This window comes from Papaver somniferum, chromosome 4 (genome assembly GCF_003573695.1).
Source record: "Papaver somniferum cultivar HN1 chromosome 4, ASM357369v1, whole genome shotgun sequence".
Taxonomy (NCBI): domain Eukaryota; kingdom Viridiplantae; phylum Streptophyta; class Magnoliopsida; order Ranunculales; family Papaveraceae; genus Papaver; species Papaver somniferum.
Window position 1 is genome coordinate 52,238,643 of NC_039361.1, and position 8,628 is coordinate 52,247,270.

Sequence of the window (8,628 nt, forward strand, 5' to 3'; positions counted from 1 at the left end):
TTGAAAAGAGTGAAAGAAAATCACGAAAAAGAGGAGTATGTCTTGATTCAACATCATAAGTTTTTTGTTCCAAATTCTCTGTCATCTGTACATTACTAGAAAACAGTTGATTAGAAATATAACTATCCTTCCATCCTCGTGATTGTTCACTTACATACCCACCATAAGGAGGTTGGTATGTATGAGAATAACCATAAATTCCGTGGGATATTCATTACAGTCGAAAGACTGGTTTTGATTATACCCATGGTATGGTTGATAATTATTATAAGATTGAGATTGAACTCCATATTGATTACCACTATCATATAAGTGATCTTGTGCACCATACATGTTATTTCTGTAAGGAAACATGACGAATCACAATACAACTAAAAAAAAGTAAAAGAGAAAATTTAAACAAAAATCTAAAAACAAAAACATACTAAAAAGAAATAACATCTAAAAGCTACCGACTGCTCCCCGGCAACGGCGCCAAAATTTGATGCGTGTTATGAGTGCAACAAATTCAATCACTTATTTCCACACAATTAACTGGTATTATACTGTAAGCAAGGATCATTCCAACGAAGAGCAGGAAGTTTTCAGTTGTCAAATGTCACAAATGTGGGGATTTATTTGTAAGTTCAAATAAAGCAAAATAAATAACAAAGTAAGTAAATTAAGATGTAATCAAGGATGATGAGTATGATCGAGGAATCCTTCTTCGTTACTAAACATTCATCAAAATAATATAATTATCTATTCGTCATTAGTCATAGATTATCACCAACCGTAGGGTAACAAGTATGCTTAGCTACCCCCAAGACTCCTAATATAGCCGAATAACAGGTATGCTTAGCTACCAGATTCTATCCGTTAAGGTACGCTTACAATATTTAACTCAATCGAATGATTTAAGATTTATGAATTTAGATTCGGTCCTAGCGGTTAAACTCGGTACGATCGGTTCACTTACTAGTATTACTTCTACACGTGATTGCTCCACAGAATCCCTCTGCAAGGTCTGACGTTTTCTACTTGTGTAAGGGTTATTCAACAATTATGGATATCCTAACTCGTTACTAGCAATAAATCAATTAAGGGTTCAGTTTACTAGACCTCCTAAATCAACCAATCGATCAATCATAAATATTAATCATAGTAAAAACAAACGATAACCATATGAAGAAATCAAAATAGATTCATATATTAAATCAAATCATGTTTAGAACTTAGAATTCATCCTCAGTCAAATAGGAATTTAGCTACTCATGGATTTAGTGAAACCCATGATATACATATGATAAAATCAAAGATAAATAGTTTCGTTAATGGATGAACCCAGAACCCAAGCTTTAGCTCCTTGTCTTCTTGTCTCCAATTCCTTATCTTGATAATATCTATGTTCGGTACTCGGAACTCTCTTGAAAAGCATTTGTAAGTATCTTTAAATATCCATAAGAATATCTGGGTTTGGAAATACTTCGGAACTAAAAAAACCAATTTCGGCAAGTATTTTCGTCACTTCTTGGAGGGTGTAACCGATCCTGGTAATTGGTGTGATCGGTCACACATGTAGACAGGAATTGGGCCTTATTTGATCCATACAATTTTACCCACAACTTTTGCATACAAACTCGGAATGACCTCATTCTTTTTGAGTTATTTTTGTATCTTCATTCTCTAAAATATTGAGTTGAAAACTCCTGAATTTGGTTGAGTTCCTCATGTTCCTTAGTCCAAGCTCACGTTTATGTCCGCTTTAGCACTCTTTTCACTCCTTTTGGATGATTCTACCTAAATAAGAAAAACAAAAGAAAACAATAATAATACAACGTATATCACAAGAAATATAGCAAATACAAGCATGGAATTGATGACAAAAGTATAGTAAATTATGCACTTTTCATGTTCGCAAACCAGGTATGCAAACAGCTGTCCCGGACCTAACTCAGGTGAAACCGTTCGCATACTAGGTACGGAAACAAGGTTCCCGGACCTGAATCATAACAATACAGTTTGCATACTAGGTATGCATACCGTGTTGTATCCAGACATGATTAATTGATCTAAACTCCCATTTCAATCATTGAAACATCCTTAGAAGACGACAATGGATGTCTCACACAAACCGTTAGCTTCAAATAATTTTCAAGTGATCGAATGATCAATACGAAACTTTCCAAGTCGACATCAAATGATTGTCTCACACAAATCATGTAAGATATTTCAAGGCAATTTTCACATGATCATCTTTTGACTTGATATTTAGTTTCTAACATATAAATTTCTCTCCAACTAAACTCGTCAAGAATAATGATGAACATAGTTAAAGAAAAAATCTTCCAACACATATTTCGAGAAATAGATAAGCGGGATAAACTCATCTCGAAATACCAAATGTGTATAATGTAAACGTCTATATAGCTATACGACTTAGTCTCATTAGAATGTAGAATAGAATAGACTTCTGAATGATGGATAAGTTTTAGTCTCCACATACCTTTTGTTGATTAAGTTCATCCAAGCTCTCCCCAGTAAATCTTCGTCTTCAATCGATGAACGTCATGAAGTCCAAAAATCAACTGCACATTATATCCTAATTCGAGACATAGCTATAAGTAGACTAGAAATAAAGTATATAGTTTTGATCAACTAAACTTGACAAACAAGCTTGAGATAGAAACAGTTGTGAGTTCGACGTGCAGTGCTCTAACAGTTTCTCTTCCCTGTTTTATCGATTCAACGAAGAAATCATCTTAATTTTCGCGTCCAAGTCCATTACCTAGCCTATTTAATCATAACAAGATAATCTCACTCCAATCCAACAAACAAATCTGAATAAAACTCTCCCTAAATCTTCTCAGCAAAATATGCAGGAGAAACTGAATTTTTCCCGCCAAAAAAATTGCTTCAAACCGTGAAGAAGAAAGAACTGTCCATATCCGTACTGGGGTTCCTTTAGCACTTGACATGGGTTCCTGTAATTTTTTGGGTGCCTTTAACACTTTTCGAGCAAATTTTTCCACAAAGTTGGATTTCTCCAAAAACACCTACAAATACATAAAATATCATAACAAGTACGAAATCGAGCACTATCAACACAGAAAATTGAGAACAATTCACACACAAAAATATGCCTGTTAAATGCCCCCAAACTTATTATTTGTTAGTCCTCGAGAAAATCTAATTTAGAAAAAATAATAATCCTAACTTACTGTCCCTGGCATTGTGATTGCACTTAGCGTGTGCAACAAGCCTTTAAACCCCTAGGTGGCCCTAGTAGCCGAGTTTTAGTCTTGGGAGGGTTTACAAAAGGTGTAACCACAAAACCTTTACTCCAAACCCTAGCTACCTGTGAAGAATCTAAAAACGACACTAAACAATCTCCTTAATTGGCATAATTCATTGGCTATGGAGGAATTACCCTGATTTGAATCCAATTGATGTACACGAGTTTGCACTCAAGCGTACTAAAATTCATATATAAGTGAACAAAGAATTACTCAGGTAGTTGCAAAAAGGACATCAATATATGGAATCAACAAACCAGAATCACATGTGAATAGATTAAGAAGATGGATATGGAGACATGTGTTTTTCGAATGTTAACTACGGTGAACGATGTTTCCCAAAATATTTATATGAACGTCAATGGCAAGATGAGTCATAGTGGGTTGAGGTACTAATCTATATCCTAATTCTAGTATCAACTCAGCTGGTATAAACAAGGGCCCCACGGGTCAATTTATTTATTGGACAATAATATTTTTTTTTTAGAGTTGACAACATGATTAGATCTTTCGGATCCAAGCTCATGATCCTTGTCAGCATATTTCATGGTATTTCCCATGGATCTTGCATTCCATGTTTTCTTAGGAGACGGAGACAGGGAGAACACACACATATTATTATCCAAGTGTCAATCATTTTTTTTAAATAAATAAATAATTATTCTAAGTAAAATAATATAAAATGATGATCTTCATCTCAATCACTCTATTTCATCATAGTGGCGACACACCAAGACAATACTGGTGCCCCGCCAAATCACTTAGAGAAACACATAAATTTTACAAATAATAAAAACAGAAAGTGATATGGTGACGACTCCGAAATATGGTGATAACTATCATGTTGTTTTTAACAACCGAGCTCTGTCCTTTTATGAATAGGACCTTTAGTTAGGTCCTTCAACTCCAGCAACCAAGATGTTTCCATCCACTTAGATTGGTTAGTGTTACCCTGAGTTGGCAAAATTTTCTAGGATCTAGAGTTTCATAAATCATAATCACCATAATAATAACATGAAAATGGTAGAATCTCATTTAAATTAGTGTTACCAATTCTAACCTCGTCATCTTGATTATGTGAATAACTATCCTCGTTTTCTAGGTTAATAATGAAAACATTGTATTGTCAATTAAGATTATTTTGAGCAATTCTTTCCCTCGTCTCTAATACAAGCCTATTTTTATTCTCAATTAACTGCCTCATGATTTCTTCTAAATAAGGTTTTGGTTCATAAAATGTTCTAGACTGCATCTTAGTTAACTGCTTAAAGGTATCTTCTAAAAAAAGTTTATTCATTGTTGTAGTTCTTTCATTAGTCTCGAACTCAAACCTACGTGTCATCCCAGTCAGCTGATTGAGGGACTCTTTTACAGAAATTTAAGGATCATTAGAAGTACTATCTAGGTTGAAACTGTTTGATTGAATCCTCCAAAGAAGAGGATCTAGTACTATAATATTCCTTATTTTCTTGCTCGTATGACCAGTGCATGTGCGAATAGTAATTGGGCTCACCGTGGTATGAGCCATAACCTTCAAAGATGGATATCCACACTATGGTCGTAGCAAGAGTAATGTCCATTTTGAAGTTCAGTTGGATATTCATTGTATTGGCTATTTTAATACCAGTTCGACATCCTAACTGCAAGGGAATTCTAAACAAGCACAAACATGGCTGTCTGGACCAAGTCAAACCTATTGAATCTAGCAAACAAAAAATATGATGGCACCACTTAGATTGTTTCTAGACAGCTTTTATCCCTCCAAAAGGTAACTAGTTACTATTTTGGAAAACCTCTTAGAATGATCTGAATTAAAGTAAGTCAAAGAGAAGTAGGATAATCTCAGTTTAGAATTAGGTAGAAAGATAATAATGTATTAGTGATTGAAGGTCTATTGAGATCACTAGTTCTGATGACCTAGGCAGGATAATAATGTATTAGTTTTGAAATCCATCTTATTTTTTGGGACTTTGGACATTACTTTTTGCAGTGAATGATATTCATTTTCCTCTCTCCATCAGAAGAATATCTATTAGTTATGAAAAAATAACTAAGTAAATAGAGGAATTTAGTTTAGAATTAGGTAGAAAGATAATTGAGAAGTTTTTTTAAGAGATGCGTGAGTTAGATAAGGGTGAATTCGGGTGTATTTTCTTAAAGATACTTCATTTCTGTTAGGTTGAGTTTAATCTTCTCTAAGATTTTCTCGAGATTTATCTCTGATAGGTAAGATATAAAAAGTAATCACAACAGTTATTCGTCTCAGACTCTTGTGATTCCGCAATGACTTCTTATGCTAATCAGTTATGTTATTGTGAGGTGACTAATATTTTTAGGTTTCTTTTTGGGAGTATAACCCGGATTATTAGTTGAGTTTCATGTACACTTTGATCTTTATCTAAAGACGGAAACAACAACCAGAATATACTTATCTGTGGGAGACATATTTGTTTATAAGTCTTCAACTTTGGGTCGTAGCAACTCTTAGTTGTGGGTGAGATCAGCTAAGGGAATCAAGTGGGCAGAGTCCTGCTGGGATTCAAGAGGCGAAATGAACACGACTGTACCTTAATCGGTGTGAGTAGGATATAGTCTGTAGCGGCTTAATACAATGTGGTGTTAAATTATGGACTAGGTCCCGGGGTTTTTATGCATTTGCAATTTCCTCGTTAACAAAATTTCTGGTGTTTGTGTTATTTCTTTTCCGCATTATATTTTTTTATATAATTGAAATATCACAGGTTGTGTGTAGTTCAATTATAGTTGATAAATCCGACCCTATTTGTTGGATAGGACTTGATTGAAACTCAAGCATTGGTCTTTTGTACCATCCGATTCATTCTCATAACAATCAGTCTCACGGATTTCTATCTAGTTGATTTACCGATTATATTGAGAAAGAGAAAAAGTTTTTTGATATCTTTCTTGATTGAATCTCACTTTTAAGTTGGTGCTCTCGGAATTATATTGGAGTTTAGTCCATATAGATTTCCGAATAGAATATTGGTTGTGGTTGTTATACCCCCACGTTTTCAAGTTTATTATTGGAGGTCACTAAATCTTGGACAAAATTTCAATCTTGACAATTCTCTGAATAAGATGACTGGTTAACAATAACAAGGGGGGAGAACTCTAATGGAAAATTCATTAAACTATTGGGTCCTAATTCATGGGGTAATTGTTGTAGTCTTAAATTTGCGGTAAATAAGGATTCGTTGCTCGGACTTGTAAAGATTTAAAAATTAATATATATACAGAATATATGTCACAAGATCAAGAGGAACCAGGACTCAGGATTCCAATGTGTTTCATATTCAAGTGGCTCAGAAAATAATCCTAGGCGATTATAGCTCAAAATAAAACAAGTATTAACTCTATCTTTGCCAAATTAGATTCCATAAAATATTACTTGTATATTATAAGCATGGCACATCAAGAATCCCTAGGACTAAGCATGTTCCATCAAACAAAATCACAAGTAATCAATTGAAATCATAAATCAATTAAAATCGGTGCAAAAAGTGAATTAAGAATTATTTAAATAACCACATGGCTGAAAAACAGCTTCCTCCATCATCCCAGTATTGGGGTTTAGCTACTCATAATAATCATGTTCTCAAAATACATACTTGATGCTCAAAATATGATTAAAAGAGTGAAAAATATAAAACAGTGAAACTACGACCCTCTATAAGGGTCCAGAGAAGAACGATACCAGAGAACTGCAGTAAAAGAACGACACTCCGCTGCTGCTATTGATGCTACTGAAAATAAGTCTGCCCTGGAGAGTCTGTTCTTCGAGCTTTGTTAATGGCAGCAGCAGCAGCAGGTACAATTCCTGCAACTCCTCCTGTGCCTCTCTGCTGGCCTCCCAATCGACCCCTAACTCTTCATCCCCCTTCTCTGACATAAAACCAACTATTTATAGGCTTTAAATCCCCTTGAAACTCTATCAAACCCCTTGGAAATCTCCATTATTCTTTACGGGTTGTTTGAAGAATAATCTTCTTCTTGTTGCGTTACAGGCTGTTTCTAGCTATTCTCTCGTCTCAAATATATTCTAGGACTTTTACCCAACTGTTATGATGTATATCCCACGCAAGATATCCCATAAATCTCTCAAACTAATCTCAAACCCTAAACAGAAACCGTGTGCACTGTCTTGACTTTGTGTGGATTTTCTGACTTATCCAGCCCAATTAGATGGGTCTAATTGCTTCTAACAGGTCCCTTATGTCTTGTAGAGTCCGTGGGTACCAAATTTGCCCATTGAATCGCCTCCTAGGTCGCTCAAATCCTTGATCCAAAACTGTTGACGCTGCTGCCTTTTTTCCCGCCAAAATCCAGTTTTGAAACTTTGAAGATGACCTCCCCCTATCCAGTTCCGGTGTCCCTTTAGTACATGCCCTGAAATGGGGTGCCCCTTAGTAATTAGGTTACCCCTTATCCAAAGTGAGAGTCCGTATAGTAATTTTCTCCCACGAGCGCAAAAACCACTTTTTAGCCAATTTCGCCGCAAAAGCTTATTTCTCCAAAAACACCTACAAAGACATAAAATAACCAAATAAGTACAAAATCGAACACTAACAATATAAACAATTGGGACAAATCAGACACATAAATGCGTCTATCAAATACCCCCAAACTTATTATTTGCTAGTCCTCGAGCAAATCTAATCTAAATTAAAATGACTACACTTAGCACGTGCAGTAAGCCGTTAAACCACTAGGTGGCCCTAGTGGCGGAGTGTTGTCTCCGGGGGGTTTACCAGAGGTGTACCCACAAAACCTTAATACTCCAGAGCTTAGCTATCTACGCAGAACCTTGGAAGGCACTAAAGAATCTCCTTGGTTGGCATACTTATTGACTACAGGAAGAAGTACCCTGATGCGAAATTCCAATTGCTGTACACGAGTTTGCACTCAAGCATACTAAAATTCATATAAAGTGACAGAGCTCTACTCAGATAGTTGCACTATGGACATCATATTCGGAGTCTAAACTAATCACATGGATAGATCAAGAAGATGGATATAGAAAACATAGATGGTTTTGATGTTTACTAAGTGAACGACGTTTCCCATATCTATCTGAAGGCCTCCGCCAAAATGAACCTATCCTAATGGATTGAGATACTAGTCTGACTAATATCAACACACTGGCATATACAAGGGTACCAGTGGTCGATAACCTAACTCTAGGTCAACACAACTGGCATATACAAGGGTACCAGTGGTCGACTTTATTGAATTTATTCCTTTTGGTCAAATGGCCTGGTCTCAATTTCTTTCTTTTTTTTTCTTTTTTTTTTTCCTTTTTGGTAACTACCATTTTTTTTCATCTTTTTTTTTT